The 24,291-nt window shown below is 50.5% G+C and overlaps 1 pseudogene; it reads left to right on the top strand.

Annotated features, from left to right (window-relative positions):
• Positions 1-18,785: 18,785 nt before the first annotated feature.
• Positions 18,786-21,234, top strand: LOC147737105 (uncharacterized; annotated as a pseudogene).
• Positions 21,235-24,291: the final 3,057 nt, after the last annotated feature.

Below are 24,291 nucleotides of genomic sequence, written 5' to 3'. Positions count from 1 at the left end.
CTTGCCTTTCTTCTCTTCTCTCCTGGGCGGCGGTCCTGGTGGCATCACGGAGGCGGAAGAGCCGCGGTCCGGCCGGAATCCCCGACGGCGGACTCGGGAGGAGGAGGAACCCAGACCCCGGAGGCGAACGCAGAGGAGCAGATCCCCCAGAAGGTTCCCTGTGAGGAAGACCTGTATTGATCTCTTGTTTAAACAATTAAAACCCTCAATCACTAAAACCCGCCTCCTGCCTTTACCTCCACAACCCGCTACAAGTACTTATAGAGGATCCATGTTATGTTATGTTATGTTATGTTATTTATATTTTTATAGCGCGCAGCTGCCCCAGCAAAGGGGCGTCCTGGCGCTTTGACAGACGCTGTAACATAACACACAATAAAAGAAAAGAAATTAGCTAGACACTGGAAACAGGAAAGTTTTAATCGCCTGCCTGAAGGCGAGCAAATCTTCAAGAGCTCGGATGTGTACCGGGAGCGAATTCCATAAACCTGCCGCTAACACCCTAAAGGAGCGGCCACCCATTCTGCTCAGCTTAAAGCGTGGACAGACAGCCAAATGAAGCCCCTCCGATCTCAAGGATCTCAAAGGCCTATAGGGCGTGAGTAGATTGGCGAGTGCCGGCGGCAAAGAAGATTTCAAAATTTTAAAGGCCAGACACAGCGCCTTGAACTTAATTCGCTGTCTGACCGGGAGCCAATGTAAGGCCATGATGGTACCAGACACTGAGCAGTGTCTGGGGAGGCCCACAATGGCTCGTGCCGCGGCATTTTGTACTCTTTGGAGCCTAGAGGCCTCCGCTTGATTCACCCCTAACAACAGTGAACTGCCGTAGTCCAGCCGAGATAGTATTGAGGCCTGGACTACAAGCTGTCTGGTAGGGGGATCAAAGTACTTTAAGACCGGCCTAGTACCACGCAAAATTCCATAGCACGTGGCAGCCACTTTCTTGGTGTGGTCCCTGAAGGTGAGCGCAGAGTCCACCCAGACTCCTAGATTTCTCACTCCAGCAGCAGGAATAGGAGTGACACCAAGCTCTGATGGCCACCACTGGTTACCCCATAGCTCAGCATGCTTCCCTAGTACCAACACCTCCGTTTTGGTGGCATTCAACTGGAGGCAGTTGGTGCGAAGCCAGCTAGCTACTGCCAAGAGACCCGCACGGAATCTCGGGGCCGCCACCTCAGGGTCTCCACTAAGTGTCACCGCTAGCTGTGTGTCGTCCGCATATGAGGCCATCGTAAGACCCCACTGTTTGACGACACCAGCCAACGGTTTCACATAGAGGTTGAACATTGTAGGGCTCAACGAAGATCCCTGTGGTACCCCCAGCTCCAGGGGATAGGTGGCGGATTGGCCAGGTGGTATAGCCACTTTAAAGGAACGGTCTGCCAGAAAAGACCGAAACCACTGGAGAGCGACATCCGTCACTCCCGCCTCCTGTAAGCGTTGGATAAGTATTTGGTGGGACACAGTATCGAAGGCAGCGCTTAGATCTAATAGTATAAGCGCTGCAGTATGACCTGAGTCAAGTACCTGGCGAAGATGTTCCATGATGTAAAGTAATGCCGTCTCGGTACTGTGTCCTGACCTGAAGCCGTTCTGACTGGGATCCAAAATCTGGTTGCGAACCAGATGCTCAGACAGAACAGAGTTGACATGGGCTTCTGTTACTTTAGCGATCCAAGGCAACAGGGAGATAGGTCGATAGTTTTCTGGCAATCGGGGGTCAGAGTTGGCTTTTTTTAATATAGGAGTGACCACTGCCTGTTTCCATGCCGCAGGTACCATTCCACAAGACAGTGACATATTGATGAGATTCAATATGGGGTCACGGCACAGCGGGGAAAGTGTGTTAATGAAGGCTGGCTTTAACGGGTCCGCAGGAGAACCTGACTTGACCCTAAGGCTGAATCTGTCAAAGGCCTCAATCGACAGTTCAGGTAAAATAGCCAGGGGCTCATGATCCGACGTACCAGAGACAGTAGCCTCTCGATCCTGGTGGAGTGTGTCGAACCCATGATATATTTTTTCCACTTTCTCCACAAAAAAGGAGGCCAATTTATCACAGTGAGAATCTGTGCAAATCACCTCTGATGAGGATCTGTTTTTCATAAGGTCCTTCAGTACCTTGAAAATCAGTTTTGATGGATTGGGGCTGTTAGCAAATTCATGAGCGTAAAATGCAGCTCTAGCTCTGCAGATAGCTCTATGGTAAAGTTTCAGCTCAGTGAAATACCGAGTTTTCAGAGCAGGGTCATAGGATCGTCTCCATTCCCTCTCTGTTTTTCGGCAGGATTTTTTCAATTCTGCGAGAGACTCATTATACCAGGGACTGGGTGTTTTTGTCCGGCCTTTCGACCATCGTAGAGGTATAAGAGAATCCAGGGCGTCGGTGATCCAAGCGCAGAACTGTTGGTAACCTTGTTCCACATTAGTGAAAGTGCTCAAAGGTTTCCGCCCTAATATACCGTAGAACTCTTCCAGCGTTAGCTTGTGCCAAGGCCTTTTAAGGATAGGCCTGTCCATGGATATAAAAGGCTTATCGTGGACCGGACAGAAAGCTTCTACTAGCAGATGATCAGTCCACCCTATCAACCTCGGATCTGACAACCTTAACCCGTCAAGTGTGGAAAAGAAGGGGTCAAGAATATGGCCTCCAGAGTGGGTTGGAAGGGTGACGAGCTGAGTGAGTTGGAGAGCTTCCAGATCCGCCAACAGGGAGCTCACGGTAGTGGATGACCCATTATCGAAATGGATGTTGAGGTCACCCAGGATGTTAAAATTGGCACAGCCGAGCGCTATAGGACTGACCATATCGGCCAGTGCGGATCTAAAGACAGAATCATTGCCGGGGGGACGGTAGACAAGCAGCCCACTGAAAGTGAACTGATGGGAAAAGGCGACTTTGAAGATAGCACTTTCACATGCGGGAAGTCCTGACGGCTTCCATTCAGCCGGGAAGCAGGATTTGACTGCCATAGCGATGCCACCACCTCTTGTAGTCCTGTTAGAAGTGAAGATGGTGTAATTCTGGGGGAATGCAAGGTTCAATATGGCAGAGTCAGAGTCCTGAAGCCAGGTTTCTGTCATTAAGAAAACATCGGGATCCTCTTTCTCTATCAGGTCATAAATGGACAAGTGATGCTTTACAAGTGATCTAACATTAAGGCACCAGATACGAAGATCTCGCGATACAGCACGTGATCGTCACAACCAATAATTTACCTGACTTATCCCCGCAGCAGATGTGTGCATATTACTCCTTTTTCCCCCTTTTCCACCATTACCGTTTGGGGCCCAGATGCCACTTTGTGACTGGATGGGCATTTGGCAGAGTGGGAGTAGGTGTCAGTTATCCACAGGTGATGTAGCATTTCTACCTTTCCATATTTCTCATATTCAAGTTTACCTAATTTCCTGTCTTTTGGCCACTCTACTGCACTCTGGCTGCACACTCACTCTGTGAGGTTCATCAGAATTCAGGTAACGGCCTGATAGTCACAAGGCCTGTGACTGCTGTTCTCTGTGCTGTTCTCTGTGCTGCTCTCTGTCCTCCCCCGCTGTCTGTACATGTTCTGTGCCCGTTTCTTCCCTCTGTTCCCCTCACTGTCCCAGTGTCTCTCTGCCCGGTTTTCCTTCTGTCCCCCTCGCTGCCCCCGTGTCTCTTTGCCCGTTTTTGCCTATTGTTCCTTAGCTGCCCCTGTAACCCTGTGCCCGTTTTTGCTTTCTGTTCCCTTGTTGCCCCTGTAACACTGTACCTGTTTTTGCCTTCTGTTCCATTTGTTGCCCCTGTATTCCTGTGTCCTTTTGCCTTCTGTTCCCTTTGTTGTCCCGCACCACTCCCGCCGCTGGGTCCCCTGCGACCCCGACCCTTGACTGCCCATTCGCTGCCCCCGCCTCCCAGCTGCTCCTCCCTCCCAACTCCCCACATATGCGCGGTGAGGAAAGCGACCCTTGAACCTACCAGGTAGGTCCTCCCCCTCTGCACAGCACCGCCTGTGTGTCCCTGCCCCAGCAGCCGCTGCTGAGGAAGTTCGAGGGCCTCCTCCAGCCGCAGGCTACCACCTGCGCCTCATCCCTGGTGGCCAGTGGTAGGCCGTAGGTTTGTTCCTCTCCTGCTATATATTGTCTTTACTGTATTGCCTGTGTTGCCTTATTGTCATTGTTGTGCCTGTGACTGTTGTTCTCTGTGCTGCTCTCTGGCCTCCTTGGCTGCCTGTACTTGTTCTGTACTTGTTTCTTCCCTCTGTTACCCTTGTTGTCCCTGTGTCTCTCTGTCCGGTTTTCCTTCTGTCCCCCTCGCTGCTCCTTTGTCTCTCTGTCCGTTTTTGCCTTTTGTTCCTTAGCTGCCCCTGTAGCCCTGTGCCCGTTTTTGCTTTCTGTTCCCTCGTTGCCCCTGTAACACTGTGCCCATTTTTGCCTTCTGTTCCATTAGTTTCCCCTCTATTTTTGTGCCTAATTTGTCTTCTGTTCCCTTGTCATCCCGCACCGTTCCTGCAGCTGTGTCACCTGTGGCCCCATCCCCCATGACTGCCCATTTGCTGCCCCCGCCTCCCAGCTGCTCCTACCTCCCACCTCCCCATATATGCCACTTGCGCGCCGATGGTGCGGCTAAGGCAAGCCCATCTGCGCCCGTCTCGCCTGGCCAGCACCCAGCACCAGAACCCCTGGTCCCCGCACTCACCACGAGGAACGCCACAACTATGATGCCAGCATTCTGCACACTCTCAACTCTGGACAGACTCACACCTGCTTCAAGGCCGCCCCGAAACGCACATATGGTCCCTTCACCTGCCGGAACTGCAGTTACACCAGTCTTAGAGCCGACGAACCACCCGCCAAGAAAGACCTCAACCACCTCCGATGCATTCTACTGAACACCCACAAACACTCCCGATAAAAGAGCGAGCTAAGTTCAAGCTAGGGTGCTTGACTTTTCAAGCTAGGGCGGGCACAGCCCCGGCCTTCATTAATTCGGCAATTTCTGCCTATGCTCCCTCTAGGCACCTTCGTTCCTCCAGCCTAGCTCTACTAACTACGCCCCGGTTTAAAAAGAAGCGGGCAGGGGGACAGAAGTTTGCCGTACTTGCCCCCACCTTCTGGAATGACCTCCCCCTATCTTTAAGACTCTCTCCCTCTTATTTGGAGTTTCGGAGGTCACTAAAAACATTACTATTCCAGCAGGCTTTTTGCACCTAGCTCTCTAATCCCCATTAGCTCTTTTATCTCACTCTGTTAGGGACCTCATCAGCGCCATGAAACTGACTCAGTGTACGTGCGCTTTATAAGTTCTTTTAAATTCAAATTCAAATTAAACACGCCGTCGAGCAATGGGACCTGCTCGACACAACATCCCCGGACGTCGCCTTCCTGACAGAGACTTGGATGAACGACTCCTCCGCACCCGACATCGCCATAGCCATCCCAGACGGCTATAAGATCACCCGCAGAGACCGCACCAACCAACGGAGTCGGAGGAGGAATCGCCATCGTCCACAAGAACAGCATCAGGGTCTCGACTAGCACAGACGATACTCTCAGCACCACCGAACCAATGCATTTCCAGATCCACACAGACCCCAACTCCACCCTCAGAGGCACCCTCATCTACCGACTTCCCGGAGCCCACCCCTAGTTTAGCGACTCCATCGCCGACTTCATCAGCACGCACGCCCTGACCTCCAGAGACTACATCTTCCTCGCAGACCTGAACTTTCACCTTGAGAACAACAACTACAGCAACTCCGCAACCCTAATCGACAACCTCAGACAGTCAACTCGTCACAACGCCCACCCACTCCGCCAGCCACACGCTCGACCCAGTCTTCTCCTCAAGCCCGCACGTCTCCTTCAACCACACCACCGAACTCCTCTGGACCATCCATCGCTGCATCCACTTCACCTTACAGAAACCCACCACACATCACCACGCCCAACAGATCCCCCGCTGCTGCTGGAGCAAAATCACCGAAGAACAACTACGTACAAACCTCGCTCTCAGCCCACCCACCGAACCTTCCAACACCGACGCCGCTGCCCACAGCCTCAGATGCTGGATCGACGACTGCGCCAACACCCTCGCCCCGCCGAAGAAATCCCCCACTGAGAAACCAGCAAGAGGGCCAGCTTGTTCACCCCAGAACTCCTAGCCTCCAAGCAAGCTTGCCGGAAACTAGAGAAGAAATGGCACAGTGAACAGACTCCGGACAGCCACGCAGCACAAAAGGACACCATCCGCAACCACCACCACCTCATCAGGGCTGCCAAGAGGACCTCCTTCAAAGACCGCTTCAACAACAACGCACACAACAGCAAGGAGCTTTTCAACATAGTGAAGAAACTCTCCAACCCCAACTCCAACACCAAAGACATCCTGCCGTCACAAGCCCTGTGAGACTCCATCGCCACTTTCTTCCACCGCAAGATAGCACACATCCACAACAGCTTCAACACCCAGACAGCCCCAAACAGACAGCAACAAAACACACTCTCCACACACAATCGACCACGATCCCCTGCTAGCCTGGGCCAGCGTGAGCATCGATGACACCATCAAGACCATGAGCACAATCCACTCCGTCTCTCTGTCAGACCCATTCCCGCACCACGTCTTCAACAAAGCAAGCAGCTTTATCGAACCCCACCTGCTCAACGTTATCAATCTCTCCCTCGAGACAGCGACCTTCCCAGTGAGCTGGAAACACGCTGAGATCAATGCCCTACTCATAAAACCTAAGGCAGACCCAAGAGACCTCAAGATCTTCCGGCCCATCTCTCTGCTTCCGTACCCAAGGTCATTGAGAAGATCGACAACAGACAACTTACCTGTACCTCTAAGAAAACAGAATCCTGGACCCTTCCCAGTCAGGGTTCCGCATCAACCCCAGCACTGAGACCGCCCTCATCGCCGCCACCGACGACATCAGGACCCTCCTGGACAACGGTGAGACCGCAGCACTCATCCTCCTAGACCTCTCTGCCACCGTTGACACCGTCTGCCACTACACACTGCGCACACGCCTCCACACTGCAGGGATTCGAGACAAGGCTCTGGAATAGACCACCTCCTTCCTCTCCGGCAGAACCCTGAGCGTCCTCCTCCCCCCATTCGGATCTGTAGCCTCCGAGATCATCTGCGGCATACCACAGGGATCCTTCCTCAGCCCGACACTGTTCAAAATTTACATGGCCCCGCTCGCACACGTAGCCCGGCAGCATGACCTCAACATATTCTCCTACGCCGACAACACTCAACTGATCCTCTCGCTCACCAGGGACCCCATCTCGCCAAAGCAAACCTCGACGAAGGAATGAAGGCCATCGCCGACTGGATGACGATCAGCCGTCTGAAGCAGAACTCAGAAAATACGGAGGTCCTCATCCTCGGCGCCAACCCTTCAGCCTGGGACGACTCCTGGTGGCCGACGGCACTGGGGGCAGCCCTGACACCCACCGACCACACATGCAACCTGGAAATCATCCTCGCCTCACCGCTCTCAATGACCAAGCAATTCAACGCTGTCTCCTCCTCCTGCTACAACACCCTCCGCATGCCCTGCAAGATCTACAGATGGATCCCGACAGATACAAGAAAAACAGTCACTCACGCCCTCGTCAGCAGCAGACTTGACTACGGAAACGCCTTCCACGCGGGAGCCCCAACCAAGCTCATCAAACGACTGCAACCTATCCAAAACGCCTCGGCACGACTGATCCTCGATGCCAGGACCACATCACCCCCCACCTGAGAAACCTGCACTGGCTCCCCATCAACAAGAGAATATCCTTCAAGCTCCTCATCCAGGCACACAAGGCACTCCACAAGACCGGCCTAGCCTACCTCAACAGACGACTTTCCTTCTACATCCCCAACCGCCAGCTATGCTCCGCCGACCTCTCACACGCCACTGTCCCGCGCATCCGAAGAACAACCACCGGCAGGAGATCCTGCTCCCCCCTCACCGTCAAGACATGGAAAACCCTCCCACTGAGCCTACGACAGACCCAAGACCTGCTCACCTTCAGGAGGATACTCAAGACCTGAATGTTCGATCAGTAGCAGCCCCCCGAGCGCTTTACAAATGACTGATTGATTCACTGATTGATTGATTGAAGGCTGTGGATCTCACTTCTTCTACAACAATTATTGCAGACATAGGGCCTAGTTAGGAATTTGTCCAACAGAGTATTGCCTCAAAACTAGGTGTGGTTGAAGAATTCTGCTCTGCCGGCAGACCTTGCAAAGTTTTGCCCACTCCGTTCCCAAAAAACTCCTCAAAGTGATGTAGAACAGAGTTTTTTTTCTCAAGCGGTTCGCCAATGGTAGGTGACGAGCGCTTGTGAGAAAATATAACACGCTAGACCTCCTCCTGGTGAGATTTCTCATTGCGGAATGTCGCTGCAGGTCGCGACCACTCGAGTGTAGAAATTAGTCATTCTCGTTGATGAAGCTGCCACTTGATTAGAATGTCAATTCGAGCAGCAGAAAGCAGCAGCGCCCTCTGGTGCGACCCGTAGCGCTGTTCGCGCTGATTTTACAATGCGGGAAAAACTCCTGGCACAAAAAATCAGTGAGAGTAGTGCAACTTAGAAACTCTGCCACTAACGTAAGTTTGCAGAGTGCGGCGGGGTTTCCCTGGCACTTCGTGGAGTTCAGTGGACTAAAACTCTGCGAACTACACCAAGGCCTAATCAAAATGTGATAGATATCCTGTCTGCCTTATTATAATTGCCATAGGATGTAATACATATTTAATGGGGCGGGAAGGATACCTGTCATATTTGTGATGGAGTAAACCATCCGCTGAAATCTAAATCAGGCCTTTGGTGTACATTTTGTCCAGTGTGGCTAGCTGGGCTTGAAGGATCTTGTTGTTTGTCGTCCTCTCACTGCTGTGAGGTCACCGCTAGGCAGAACTTCAGTCAGCCGCGCATTTTGCAGATCTTCCTTTCTAGGCAGGACTTCTCTCAGCTGTGCCTTGTGCAGATCTTCCTTCCAGGCAGCGACTTCTCTCAGCTGTGCCTTGTGCAGATCTTCCTTCCAGGCAGCGACTTCTTCCAGCTGCGCCTTGTGCGGATCTTCCTTCCAGCCAGGACCTCTGTCAGCTGCTCCTTATGCAGATCTTCATTCCAGTCAGGACTCTGTCAGCTGTGCCTTGTGCAGATTATACTTCCAGGCAGGACTTCTGTCAGATGTGCCTTGTGCGGATCTTCCTTCCAGGCATTAATTCTTCCAGCTGCCCCTTGTGCGGATCTTCCTTCCTGCCAGGACCTCTATCAGCTGCGCCTTGTGCAGATCTTCTTTTCAGGCTGCAGCTTCTGTCAGCTGCACCTTGTGCAGATCTTCCTTCCAGGCAGGATTTTTGTCAGCTGTGCCTTGTGCAGATATTCATTCCAGGTAGGGGCTTCTGCCAGCTGCCCCTTGTGCAGATCTTCCTTCTAGGCAGGACTTCTGTCAGCTGAGCCTTGTGCAGATCTTCATTCCAGGAAGGGGCTTCTGTCAGATATGCCTTGTGCAGATCTTCCTTCCAGGAAGGGGCTTCTGTCAGCAGTGCTTTGTGCAGATCGTCCTTCCAGGATGGACTTCTCTCAGCTTTGCCCTGTGCAGATCTTTCATCTGGACAAGTATTCTGTCAGCTGTGTCTCGTGCAGATCTTCCTTCCAGGGAGGACTTCGGTCAGCAGTTCCTTGTGCAGATCTTCCTTCCAGGCAGGACTTCTTTCAGCTGCGCCTTGTGCGGATCTTCCATCCAGGCAGGGCTTCTGTCAGCTGCTCCTTGTGCATAGCTTCCTTCCAGGCAGGACTTCTGTCAGCTGTGCATTGTGCAGGTCTTCCTTCCAGGCAGGGCTTCTGTCAGCTGCTCCTTGTGCAGATCTTCCTTCCAGGCAGGGCTTCTTTCAGCTGTGCATTGTGCAGATCTTCCTGCCAGGCACGACTTTTGTCACCTGTGCCTTGTGAAGAACGTCCTTCCAATCAGAATTTTTGTCAGCTGTGCCTTGTGCAGATCGTCCTTCCAGATGGACTTCTCTCAGCTTTGCCCTGTGCAGATCTTTCTTCTGGACAAGCATTCTGTCAGCTGTGTCTCGTGCAGATCTTCCTTCCAGGGAGGACTTCGGTCAGCAGTTCCTTGTGCATATCTTCCTTCCAGGGAGGACTTCGGTCAGCAGTTCGTTGTGCACATTTTCCTTCCAGGGAGGACTTCTGCCAGCTGCACCTTGTGCGGATCTTCCTTCCAGGCAGGAATTCTGAATTCTGTCAGTCATGCCTCGTGCAGATCTTCCTTTGATGCAGGGGCTTCTGTCAACTGTGCTCTGTGCAGATCTTCCTTCCAGGCCTGGGCTTCTGTCAACTGTGCTCTGTGCAGATCCTCCTTCCAGGCTTGGGCGTCTGTCAGTCGTGCCTTGTGCAGATCTTCCTTCCAGGAAGGGGCTTCAGTCAGCAGCACCTGGTTGCCCCCAAACAGAAAATCACATGGGGTGTCCCACAGGGCTCCTCCCTGTCCCCCCACTTGTTTAACCTCTACATCTTCCCCCTAATTCAGTCCCTCAGAGATAGAAAGGTGACGGTCTTCAACTATGCAGACGACCTACAATTGCTCTTTACGATAAACAACACTGAGAGTTCAATTACCAGCTTCCAGTCTACCATGAGGTTCATCCAACACTGGATGGACCGAAACCATCTTCAATTAAACCCTTGCAAGACTGAGCTGGTACTTACAGGGGACAGGCCTAAGTACTGGGGCCCACATTATTGGCCTTCAGAGATGGGCCCCCCACCTTCTCCCTTACCATCGGCAAAAACACTTGGAGTCACACTAAACAGCGATCTCTCATTGAAATCGCAAGTGGGTCTCGGAAAATAAGAAAGGTTCATCGTCTCCTTACACCAGAGGCCCTTACCCAGGTGGTGATAGCCACTGTTCTATCTCACCTGGACTACCCCAATTCCCTATACCTTACAAAAGGGGGTGGTGACGGATGGAGCATCTGAATCAATCAAACACTCACACCCAGTCAAAAGATCTGGGTTTAATCCATCACCGTTCTTTAGCCCACTCTGCCACCCCAGTTCAGACATGGCTATATGCAAATCAGTCTGACCCTGTGCCTCATGGGAACAGTCCAGCCCAAACTGCCAAGCCATGTCTTCCCTGGACCGGAAACAAGCTTCCGAGGACCGGTTTCTGGCATTCCAGCCGTCTTCAGCCCGGCTTGCTTGAATCCAGTGGCAAAGTGAGCAAGGGACTCACGTCTGAGCATACCCTGCCACACTTATGGCGGCCAAAAGCGGTACAAAATGGGGTGGTGATGGACGGAGCATCTGAATCAATCAAACACTCACACCCAGTCAAAAGATTTGGGTTTAATCCATCACCGTTCTTTAGCCCACTCTGCCAACCCATTTCAGACATGGCTATATGCAAATCAGTCTGATCCTGTGCCTCATGGGAACAGTCGAGCCCGAACTGCCAAGCCATGTCTTGCCTGGACCGGAAACAAGCTTCCGAGGACCAGTTTCTAGCATTCCAGCAGTCTTCAGCCCAGCTTGCTTGAATCCAGTGGCAAAGTGAGCAAGGGACTCACGTCTGAGCATACCCTGCCACACTTATGGCGGCCAAAAGCGGTACAAAAGGGGGTGGTGATGGACGGAGCATCTGAATCAATCAAACACTCACACCCAGTCAAAAGATCTGGGTTTAATCCATCACCGTTCTTTAGCCCACTCTGCCACCCCAGTTCAGACATGGCTATATGCAAATCAGTCTGACCCTGTGCCTCATGGGAACAGTCCAGCCCGAACTGCCAATCCATGTCTTCCCTGGACCGGAAACAAGCTTCCGAGGACCGGTTTCTGGCATTCCAGCTGTCTTCAGCCCGGCTTGCTAGAATCCAGTGGCAAAGTGAGCAAGGGACTCACGTCTGAGCATACCCTGCCACACTTATGGCGGCTAAAAGTGGTACAAAAGGGGGTGGTGATGGACGGAGCATCTGAATCAATCAAACACTCACACCCAGTCAAAAGATCTGGGTTTAATCCATCACCGTTCTTTAGCCCACTCTGCCACCCCAGTTCAGACATGGCTATATGCAAATCAGTCTGACCCTGTGCCTCATGGGAACAGTCCAGCCCGAACTGCCAAGCCATGTCTTCCCTGGACCGGAAACAAGCTTCCGAGAACCAGTTTCGGGCATTCCAGTAGTCTTCAGCCCAGCTTGCTTGAATCCAGTGGCAAAGTGAGCAAGGGACTCACGTCTGAGCATACCCTGCCACACTTATGGCGGCCAAAAGCGGTACAAAAGGTGGTGGTGATGGTCGGAGCATCTGAATAAATCAAACACTCACACCCAGTCAAAAGATCTGGGTTTAATCTATCACTGTTCTTTAGCCCACTCTGCCACCCCAGTTCAGACATGGCTATATGCAAATCAGTCTGACCCTGTGCCTCATGGGAACAGTCCAGCCCGAACTGCCAATCCATGTCTTCCCTGGACCGGAAAAAGCTTCCGAGGACCGGTTTCTGGCATTCCAGCCAAATGCCAGAAACCGGTCCTCGGAAGCTAACTCAGATGCCAACCAGCCACCCCATTAATAAGGAAGCTACACTGGCTCCCCATGTCTCAACGCTGCACCTTTATAACAGGATGCTTGGTCTTTAAATCTTTGCACTGCAAAAGCCCCAAATTCATAGACAACCTGATAGTCAAGCACACCCCTACCCGCAACCTACGCTCAGCCCACCTCTCATTTCTCCAAACCCCCTCCTTCAGACGGAAGCGCACAGGAGGCTGCAGATTTGCCACACTCGCTCCTCGACTTTGGAACTCCCTTCCCCTCGAAATCCGAGCCTGTCCGGACCTCATGAAATTCAGAGGAGCACTTAAAACCTGGCTCTATAAGCAAGCCTACAACTAATGTCCCCTAGAGCCACAAACCTTGCCTTTTCTACAGCGCCATGAAACCAATCGGTGTAGGTGCGCTCTATAAATCATTTTTAACATTAACATTAACATTGTTCCATTTTTTGATTTCCCTGTATTACACAAGCATGTAGTTTTGGGATGTATCTGGCTCCTCTGCCGCCACACTGAAATGGTGGATTGTTATGACTTTTGTTTTATGTGTAGTTAGCGTTTGACACCATTTCTTTTCTTTGTCTCTGTTACTAGTAGCTGATACTTCACCAGGGAGCGTGTGAAGGTCGCATGGGTTGCTGGACCCTAATTAGGTTTATATTTTGCCTTCACATTATCTATTAAATTTGCTAATATTGTGCTGAGTAGTACTTTAGTTTCGTACATGCCTCTCCGGCACCCCCCTACAAAGACAGATCTAGAGTGCACAGAAGTTGCGCCTAAGGCAAGCTCGTCCAAACCCGTACACGCTTAAGACTGTGCTTAGCGCCGGCTCTTCTGTTGGTTTCACCCCCCATCCGGCTGTCAATCAATCAATCAATCATGAAATTTGTATAGCGCGCTACTCACCCGGAGGGTCTCAAGGCGCTTGGGGAGGGGGGTCCGCGACTGCTCGAACAGCCAGGTCTTGAGTTGCTTCCTGAAGGCGAGGCAGTCTTGGGTAAGACGGAGGTAGATGGGGAGGGAATTCCAGGTCTTTGCTGCCAGGTAGGAGAATGATCTTTCTCCCATGGTGATTCTTCGAATGCGTGGAACGGCGGCAAGGGCGTGGCTGGTTGATTGTAGTTGGCGGGTCGGAGTGTAGAAGGTCAGGCGGTTGTTGAGGTACCTTGGGCCTAGGTCGTGCAGGGCTTTGTATGCGTGGGTGAGGAGGCGGAACGTGATTCTTTTGCTGACGGGGAGCCAGTGCAGGTCTTTCAGGTGTCCGGAGATGCGGCTGTGACGGGGAATGTCCAGGATGAGTCGTGCGGAGGCGTTCTGGATGCGTTGGAGTCTTTTCTGAAGTTTAGCCGTGGTTCCGGTGTAGAGGGTGTTTCGGAAATCCAGTCGGCTGCTGACGAGTGCCTGGGTGACCATCTTCCTGGTTTCGGTGGGGATCCATCGGAAGATCTTACGGAGCATGCGTAGGATGTTGAAACACGATGACGAGACAGCGTTGACTTGTCTGGTCATCGATAGGGAGGAGTCCAGGATGAACCCCAGGTTGCGTGCGTGGTCCGTTGGTTTGGGTGCGCTGCCTAGGGCCGGGGGCCACCAGGAGTCATCCCAGGCAGATGGTGATGATCCCAGGATGAGGACTTCAGTCTTGTCTGAGTTCAGTTTCAAGCGGCTGTTCTTCATCCATTCGGCTACTTCTTTCATCCCTTCGTGTAGGTTGGTTCTGGCGGTGATGGGGTTGTTGGTGAGGGAAACGATCAGCTGGTGGCCTCGGATCTGAACGGGGGGAGGCGGACTCTCTGGGTTCTTCCGGCAAGGCACGAGATCATCCAATCCAGCGCCTTCTCTTGGATTCCGACGTTGTTGAGGCGTTGTACTAGGGTGCGGTGGCAGACAGTATTGAACGCTGCGGAGAGGTCCAAGAGGATGAGGGCCGCTGTTTTCCCGTTGTCGAGCAGGGTTTGGATGTCGTCAGTGACTGCGATGAGGGCGGTCTCGGGCTGTGGTTGGCTCGGAAGCCGGACTGTGAGTGGTCGAGGGATCCGTTTGTCTCGAGGAAGGCCGCAAGCTGTCTGTTGACGGTCTTCTCGATGACTTTGGCAGGAAACCGGAGGAGCGAGATGGGGCGGTAGTTCTTGAGGTCGGTGGGGTCTGCTGATGGTTTCTTCAGGAGGGCGCTGAGTTCGGCATGCTTCCAGCTCTCCGGGAAGGTGGCGGTGTTGAAGGAGCAGTTGATGATGTCCCGGAGTTGGGGTGCGAATGACGGAGTCGACCTTGTTGAAGACTGGTGGGGGCATGGGTCGGTTGGCGATCCGGAGTGGATGGTGTTCATCGTGTGGATGGTGTCCTCGGTGTTGACTGTGGTCTAGGTGTGGAGGGTGGTGGTGGAGGGCGTTGGTTCTGCGGTTGGGTGCGTGGCTTGTTCGTCGAAGCTGTTGTGTATGTCTGCGATCTTGTTGTGGAAGAACGGTTGCGAGTGAGTCGCAGAGGTCTTGCGAGGGAGTGATGCTGTTGTTTCCGGCGCTGGGGTTGGAGAGCTCTTTGACGATGCTGAAGAGCTCCTTGCTGTTGTGTGCGTTGTTGTCTATTTGTTCCTTGAATGCTGAATTCTTGGTGGTGTGGATCAGCTGGTGGTGTTTGCGGGTGGCGAGCTTGAGGGCTGTCATGTTGTCTGTGGTCGGGTTCTTTCGCCAGGCTTTCTCAAGGGTGCAGCAGTTCTTCTTGGAGTTCTTGAGGTCGTCGTTGAACCATGGGCTTTCTTGCTTCCGGGCCTGTTGGGATGGGTTTTGAGGGGTGCGAGGTCGTCGGCGCAGTTGGTGATCCACTGTGTGAGGTTGAGGGCTGCCTGGTTGGGGTCCGTTGATCCTGCGGGAGGGTTCTGGCTAAGTGATGTGGTGAGCTGGTTGGTGGTGATCTTGTTCCAGCTCCTGCGGGGAACTTGTTGCGGGAGGTGGTGAGTCGTGGTCTTTCTGAAGCTGAAGTGGACACAGCTGTGGTCGGTCCAGTGGAGTCCGAGGGAGTGGCTGAAGGAGATGTGCTTGCTGGAGGAAAAGATTGGGTCCAGCGTGTGTCCGGCGTAGTGGGTGTGGGGGTTCACCAGTTGCTTGAGTCTGAGGTTGGCGAGGTTGTCCAGCAGGGTGGTGGTGTTGTTGTCGTTGGACAGGTGGAAGTTGAGGTCCCCTAGGAGGATGTAGTCAGTGGAGGGGAGGGCGTGTGGGCTGATGAAGTCTGCGATATCTTCGCTGAATTGTGTGCGGGGTCCTGGGGGTCTGTAGATGAGGATGCCTCTGAGAGTGGTCTTGGGGTCGGTGTGTATTTGGAAGTGAAGATGTTCGGCGACCGTGAGGGTGTCGTCGGAGTTGGTCGTGATGCGGATGGTGTTCTTGTGGACGATGGCGATGCCTCCTCCAGTCTGGTTGACGCGGTCCCTCCGGATGATCTTGTATCCGTCCGGGATGGCTATGGCGATGTCGGGTGCTGAGGAGGTGTTCATCCAGGTCTCTGTTAGAAAGGCGACGTCCGGAGAAGTGGTGTTGAGCAGGTTCCATAGTTCCACGGCATGTCTGTGGACGGATCAGCTGTTGAGCAGGATGCACTTCAGGTGGCTGCTGTTGGCGCTCGGCTTGGCGGGTGCAGGTGAGTTGCAGGTCCGGTTGCAGGAGAATTTGCAGGATTGGCATGTGAAGGGTCCGTGGGTGTGTCCTGGGGCGGCTTGGTGGCAGCCAGGTGGTCGGCCGGCGTTGAGTGCGCTGAGGGTGGCGGCGTCGTATGTCCGGCGGGTGGAATGGCATCTGCGGGGGCGAGGGGGTATGGCACTGGGCGCGGTCCAGGCGTGGATGGGCGCAGACGGGCGCAGACAGGCTTGCCTTTGGCGCGCCTTCGGCGCACCATTGGCGCGCACGCGCGGACTCTGCCATAAATGGAGAGTGGTGGGGCGGAGCGAGGGAGGAGCAGCTGGGAGGCGGGAGCGGGGTGGTGAGTGGGGAGGGGAGAAGCGGTGATGCAGGAGGGAATGGGGGTGGGAGGGAGCAGCGGCAGGGAGCGGGGAGAGGGTTGGTGGGGCACAGGGGTAGAGAACACAACAACCAAAAATACAGTGGCACAACAGGGGCAGAAACAAAGACGGTCACAAACAAAATAATATGCTCAACAAGTAAACGGCAACAAAACGAGATACTGTACGGTCAGGCGAGCTCAGGGGCACAACAGAGGCACAGCGGGCTGTTCATATCCGCTACTCATGGGATGAGCTGCTCGCTTTTAAACCGTTAGGTAAGCCTTGTTTGGACCCTACTTTGATTCTGCCTAATACTATCAGCAAGAATAGTTGCCTAGATTGTAAGCTCACTCACAGTACCTCCAGAATTGTCAAACTTAACTCTCCTACACCGCATGTCTTTAGGTTGCCTACTCCTCAGATGGAAATCAGAGGCATTTTTATTAATGCATGGTCTCTAACAGAGAGTGCATCCTATTTTGTGGACTTTCTAGTAGCTTGTGCACTGGATTTTGCTTTTATCACTGACACCTGATCAGATGCTTCATCCAACCCAGATCTAATTGCTGCAACACCCACGGTTTTTCCAATTTCAGGCTTGATCATTTGGGGAAAGGGGCAGTGGGTTAACAATCATTTACAGGGACAACCTCAATGCCTCCTTTGAGACATTACCGGCTGCCTCTGATTATGAAGCACTTTCATATAAAATTCCTCTTTCTAATCGTTACTCCTTAAATGGGGTACTTATTTACTGACCCCCAAACGCTAGGACAGCCTTCTTAAATAGTAACAATCAGCTCTAGGACATTAAATCAAATTCCCTCGATTTCACTGTACTCGGTGACTTCAATTTCCATCTTGAAAATTCTGCGGATAATGTAATTCTGAAAATTCTGTACTCCTGCAACAAACTTTGTCGTAGCATGACGATTTTGGTACCAAAAGACCGATAATGGCTAGTACACTATGCATAAGCATTTTCGTCATAATCGAGTAACGATTTCACCTCGAAATCGCCATTTTCGTTTTTGAACCCTTGGGTTCCATTTTACGCTTGGCAGCCATTTGTGAGTTGCCCTTCACATAGGCTTGTAACCACAGCTGAATTCGATATCAAAGGACACATACACCTTAATTGACTTTTCTGAGACCTGTGCAAGCTGGAACCATTGCCCCAAGCCAAACCTGTATGGTCAGTTCCTCTCCTAGTGGCCAAACAAGATAGCATCAAAGCACAACAGGCCATAAACTGTTCCCATCGCACACACACCCCCGCCCGAATCTTGCTCACACCTGTCCCTTCTCTTTTCTCTTCTTGTGCTTTATGATGAGGAGGAGCCCGGTTTTATTGAGGGTACACCGATATCTGATGAAAATGTTGGGCCTTGCCGGGTAATTGATCACGAACTGGACACACTAAATGTGGACTTGTCATCATGACTCTGCTTTTTCTTTGTAATGAAAATATGTGAATAGCTCACTGTAAATCCAAGAATGTTTGCACTGTAAATCTAAGAATGTTTGCCTGAAGCCTAAAATTCTGTATAAAAAGAGAAGCCTGGTTCTGTAATGTTGAGCAGTCTCCTGAGAATATACACACCGTGTTGTTGTACTTCTAGGATGCTTGTTACTTGGTTGCAGCCAATAAATTTGATCTTTGGCTTCACCTAGAAGACTCGTGTTTCTGTGGTCTGAATCAGGAAAGTACTCGAGGTCTTTGGGTGTTGCCCCTGACACCGCTGGGTTACCGGATCAGTACCGGTTCTGAAAAACCCAGTACCTCAGTTGGCGCCCAACATGGGGCGATTTCAGCGGTACCGGTCCAAGCCAGAGGTTCGTGAGGAGCTTCGTGTGAAAATTCCAGAGGACGGCCAGCCACTTCAGCGACCCCTGTATGTCGACGTAGTTCCGAAGGTCTTTGCTGCGAGGTTCCCCGCTTCCCGACGGCTACGAAGGACTGCTGCAATGACTATCACCCTGATTTGGACCCTTGATGTTTGGTAGAGCGAAACGATAGACGAGTCTTCTAGTGACGTCATCGATACCTCAGTTAAGTGTAAGTGGAGCGTCTCCCAGTCCTTAGTTTGTTTGGTGTCCCCTTGGGACCGCTTTGATTTGGAACTTGCAAGCGCCAAAGCCGAAGGACTCGTGTATTCACGAGAATATCGTAACCGATAATCCTTTAAAGTTTGAAGCTAGACTAGAGAGCGAAGATGCCTGGCCTTAGCAGACTTGGAAATTTGTTTTGTCTTGGTTGTAATAATAGGGACTCCCGACTGGAGGACTCGTGTCCGGTTCCTCCGATTGGAACTCCAACCTATGAATTATATGTAAAACATGGAGTAGGCCCCATCACATACAATGAAGTGTGGATAAAATACAGCAGAAAGGATGGTGTTTTGAAATGGCCCCAATATGGTAGCTTTGATACGGAAATCCTGGATAATCTCGAAGTTAAACTTTTTCAAAAGAAAGCCCGGCCGGCAATGTTTGACTCTTTCCGCCTATGGCGTAAAGAGGCCAAACAAAAGGAAATTAAATTAGCGAAGAAAAATAAGAGAGAAAGGGGTATCTCTATAATGCAAGCTGCTATGCAGTATAAAGACAATGAAGAAGAACAGATGAGTGAGCAGTTGTACAGGCAACGTAAAATGGTAATAGATAAATGTTATCCAGTTTTGCCGCCTCTTCAGCAAGAAGCAGCAAAAGAGCTTGAAAAAGATCCCCTAATGTCACATTTGTTAAATTCGCCACCCCCCTATGCGCAAAATGCTACAGCACCTCCACAACCTCTAGTTGTGCAACCCATGGTTGTTATGCCTCCTGTTCCTCCACAGCACCTACCAGCTCTTCTTCAGCTGGCTCCTGTTCCTCCGGTGCAGCCTCTCCAAAGGTCACCGGCTTTTACACCTGCTCTTCCTATACTTCCTACAACTCTAACTACTGTATCGACTACCACTCCTGGTACTCCTCCTGATACTGCCTCTGCATCTGCCTCATCTCACCCTGCCTTCCCACTTGTCTTTTCCTCGACTTCTTCGTCTGTCCGCCAGAGATTGGCAAGCACTGTTTCTACTCTTCTATATCCTTTGTTTGGAGCGACAAGCCCGACTCATGCCCCTGAACACAAACAGTTGCGTAGCCACCTGCCTGATTCTAGGGAGAACGAAATATTGGATCGTTTGGCACATAAATGGGTTGCTGACCCGATGAGATATGATCTAGAATCTGTTATGGATGTCTTCCATCAGTGGGAAGCATCAAAGCAGAGGTACGTTTTTGAGAAAATGTGTGTTTTTCTATGCAAAGACTTAGAAGAAAATGATTTGGACTCTAATCCGCCTGAGTTGAACCATGTACGGTTCGAATTTTCAAAGGGCACAATTGTGGGTTCAGATGTTAGGAAAGCCGTTGCAACATTGTTATCACTTAGGACTGAAGGTGTTTCCAAGTCGTTGTTTGATTCTGATTCCTCTGTCAAGAAGAAGGGAAGACAATATCCCATGAGAGAGGTTCCCCCAGTTTGGAGGGAAGGGGACGCAAATGCTGTTTCCGCCGTTCTGCCACACTTTCAGCGTGTATGGGTACAGGTCCCATGGAAGCGAGCTGAAGTCTTGGCCCTTAAACAGACATTGCCTGATCCCCGTAAAAATCCTGCAGGATATTATAAGGAGTTATCACAGACTGCAAGCTCCTGTATCATGAATTTAGCCGACGTAGACATGTTGTTTGGAAATGTTGTTCCACAGCCTTTATGGGGAAAGATTCGTCATACGGATCATGATCAAGAGCTAGGCGACACATGGATGAATATTGCCGCTGCTGATGCTAGACAAGTTGGTGGTGCTAAACCTGAGCCTTTAGTAGCAGAACTTCCTGGAAGAATTATTACGTATATGAAGACTTTGATGCCCGAATTGCGTGTAAATTGGGATAAGTTGTCTGCATGTAAGCAGAAGAAAGATGAGACGGTGTCTGATTTCTTCTCCAGGTTTGAAGAAACGTTTGTCGACTACAGTGGTCAAGATATGAGTACAGAAGGTGGTCAGCGACTGTTCGTTGATAAATTTGTACGCAATCTGCTTCCAGAGTTGTGCAAAAAAGTTGAAGGATTCAGAGAGTTCATGGGCAGTTTCCTCTTCAGCACAGATATTGGCCACTGCGCAATATTATGAAAATAGAGACAAAGATGAGAAAGATAGAGCAGAAAAGAAAACTAAAGAGTTGAGAACGAAGGTCCTGTTACAGCAAGCATTCCCGCCACGTGGTGGTAGTGGCCAGAATATTGGTGGTCAGAATAACTATCAGAATAATTATGAGCAACCTCCACAGTTTCAAAAGCCAAGAGTAGAGTATACTCAGCCACGCCTTCCTGTGGGTCCCAATCAGTGTTCGTATTGCAAGGAAGAGGGTCATTTTAAGTATAGTTGCCCTATCCTGTTACAGCGCGCAAATGGTGTGTCAAGCACAAGAGGTAGAGGTGTTCAGCAGACACCTAGAGGTAGAGGACGTGGAAAAGTCCCTCAGAATACACGCTCCCTTCCACCTCAAAATTCTATGAATAGGTTTGATCAGCAGAATAACGCATCTGGTAGGACAGCTCAGTACTACGCTGATGATTACTATGCAGAAGATGAGTGGACCGAAGGTAATGATTGCTAGGACAGCCATAGACAAAGAGAGGGAGTTGTTTCAGTTCCAGTAGATCAGAGTGGACCATACGTTGAGGTGATCACATCAGGTTTGTCAGAACCTTTTCTGTTGGATACTGGTGCTACAAAGAGTTCTATGATGCACTCAAAACTCCCTGGCGCACCTTTGTCTGGCGAAATGAATGTTTCTGTAGGTTTTTCTGGCGCCCCTGTTAGGAACCCGATTTCATGTCCTATGTCCCTGTCTGTTGGTCCTTGTGAATTTGAAGCACCACTTATTCTAACAACAAGTTGTGGTGAAAACTTGTTGGGATTGGACCTGTTAAAAAGATTGTATGCGACTCTGTACTGTTCCCCTTCGGGAGTACAACTTACACTAGGTAAGAAAGTGGTTTTTCCAATGTATTTGTCAAGGGATAGAATTCCGACAGATTTGCTGTCTCTACCTGATATTCTTTGGGCTACTGGTCCTAACGATGTGGGTCTCTTGGAAATACCACCATATGTTGTGACATTGAAAGCCAATGTTAGAATGCCGCGCATTCCCCAATATAAGATCTCCAGTGAAGGTGAAAAAGCGTTGTTAGCGATCATTTATGATTTGATTGAAAAAGATGTGATTGAAGAGACAAGAGGCAACGTTTGCAATAGTCCTGTTCTGCCTGTTTTGAAACGAACTGACTCCTCTCAGCCACCTGTGTACAGATTTGTGATTGACCTTAGAGAGGTGAATAAAATAGTAGTACCCCAATTTCCAGTTGTTCCTGACATTACTGCCCTGTTGACTATGATCCCAGCCTCTGCTACCTGGTTTTTGGTGATTGACTTGAAAAATGCTTTCTTCAGCATCCCAATTGCTGAGGAAAGCAGGGATATTTTTGGCTTCAGTTTAGGAGGACGAAGCTTCCGTTTTAAACGCGCTCCTCAGGGCTACTGTGAAAGTCCATCAATATATAGTCAAGCTCTAAAAACACAGCTTGATACGATTGTTTTACCTGAAGGCGCTACCCTCATTCAGTATGTCGATGACCTACTTGTTGCTGCAGACTCTGAGGAAATCTGTAAAAAAGCCACGTTTTCCTTGTTGCGTCATTTGTGTGATCTGTATCACAAAGTGTCCCTGTCTAAATTACAATATTGTCGACAAGAAGTGACCTACTTACGTCATCTCTTATCGAAGGAGGGAAGGAAACTGACCCCAGAAAGAATCCAGGCAATAGCAAAATTAAGTGTGCCAAAAACACAGAGAGAAGTGCGTGCTTTCTTGGGTATTACATCGTACTGTAGACAGTGGATTCCAAATTTTTCTTTACTGACCAAACCATTGGTGGCATTAACATGTAAAGATACACCCAATCCCGTGCCTTGGTCCGAAGAGTGTCAGAAAAGTTTTTCTGAATTGCGCACAGCATTATGTTCGGCTCCTGTTTTGGGTACCCCCAACTACAGTAAGCCCTTTACATTGTATGTCCATGAGCAGGAAGGTTGTGCATTATCAGTGTTGACACAATTGTTTGGAGACAAGCAGCGTCCATATGCATATTTTTCGTCAACTTTAGATCCAGTAGCTAAAGCATTGCCAAGTTGTTTAAGAGCAACAGCAGCAGCAGCTGTTTCTATTCGACAGTCTGCTGGTTTAGTGATGAATAACACGTCAGTGGTCATGGTTCCACATGCAGTGGACACGTTATTGAACAGAACCAAGACACAGCACTTAACTAGTGCTCGATTGTCAGGATACGAACTAACTTTGTTAGCAAGCCATATGCACATCAAAAGATGTAGCACATTAAACCCAGCCACGTTGTTGCCAATTTCAGATGAGACAGATAGTGCTGAAGAACAGCACAATTGTTTTCTTAGAACAGAAGAAGAAACAAAAGGGAGAATAGACCTCCAAGATACTCCTCTTGCTGAATGTGATGGTACCTTATGGGTGGACGGTTCATGCTTCAAGCTTCCGAATGGTGACACGACTGCAGCATATGCTGTCACCACTTTGCATACAGTCGCTGAAACTGCACGTATTCCACATAACTCCGCTCAAACAGCAGAATTGATTGCACTTACAAGAGCGTGTGTGTTGTCAAAAGGAATGAAAGTAAATGTGTACACTGACAGTCAGTATGCGTTTGGCGTGGCTCATAGTTTTGGACGTCTGTGGCGTGAACGTGGGTTTCTGACTTCGCATGGAGCCAAGATCCAGCATGGTCAGTTGGTGAATGAGCTTCTTGAATCACTGACTTTGCCTCTACAAGTTGCGATTGTAAAATGTAGTGCCCACAAGAAGGTGACTGATGATGTTGGGCGTGGGAATGCATTTGCTGATGAAGTTGCAAAAGAAACAGCATGGAATGTGATGAGCCGAATGTATGTTGCAGGTCCTGCAAGATGGGTTGGTGATGTTGGAATGTGTGAGGACACGATAGAGAGTGTGAAATCGATCCAATCTGAGGCTACAGAGAAAGAGATGAGCATGTGGAGAGAAAGTACGGGCAGAATGGATGCAAATGGTTGTTGGGTTGAATTGTCAGAGCATCAGAGATGGTTGCTACCCGATGCGTACGTGCTTGCAGTGGTTACAATGGCTCATGGAATGGCTCATATCAGCGTAAAAGGGATTTGCAAGTTGTTGGCTCCAGTATGGAAAAATACTGGAATTCCTAAGTGTGCAGAGAATGTGGTCAAGAATTGCATGGTGTGTCTGAAACACAATCCTGGTAGGGGAACCCCAACTCCAGCTGGTCATTTTGCACCTCCTACGTACCGGTTTGAGGTTTTGCAGCTAGATTTCATACACATGGAGAGGTGCAACAATTTAAAATACGTACTCATTGTTGTCTGTGCCTTCTCAAGATGGGTAGAAGCATATCCCCTAAAGGACAATACTGCCTTGTCCACAGCGAAAGCCCTTGTAAAAGAGTTTTTCCCTAGATTTGGAATGCCTAGAATGGTCTGGAGTGATAATGAGTGAATTTGTGGGACGAGTGATGAAGGAAGTGTGTGAAGGGCTAGGCATCAGACAAAAGTTCCACGCTGCAAATCACCCCCAATCAGCTGGATTAGT

The sequence above is a fragment of the Lissotriton vulgaris genome, chromosome 1_1 (genome assembly GCF_964263255.1).
Source record: "Lissotriton vulgaris chromosome 1_1, aLisVul1.2, whole genome shotgun sequence".
Taxonomy (NCBI): domain Eukaryota; kingdom Metazoa; phylum Chordata; class Amphibia; order Caudata; family Salamandridae; genus Lissotriton; species Lissotriton vulgaris.
This window is presented reverse-complemented; position numbering and strand designations above follow the sequence as displayed.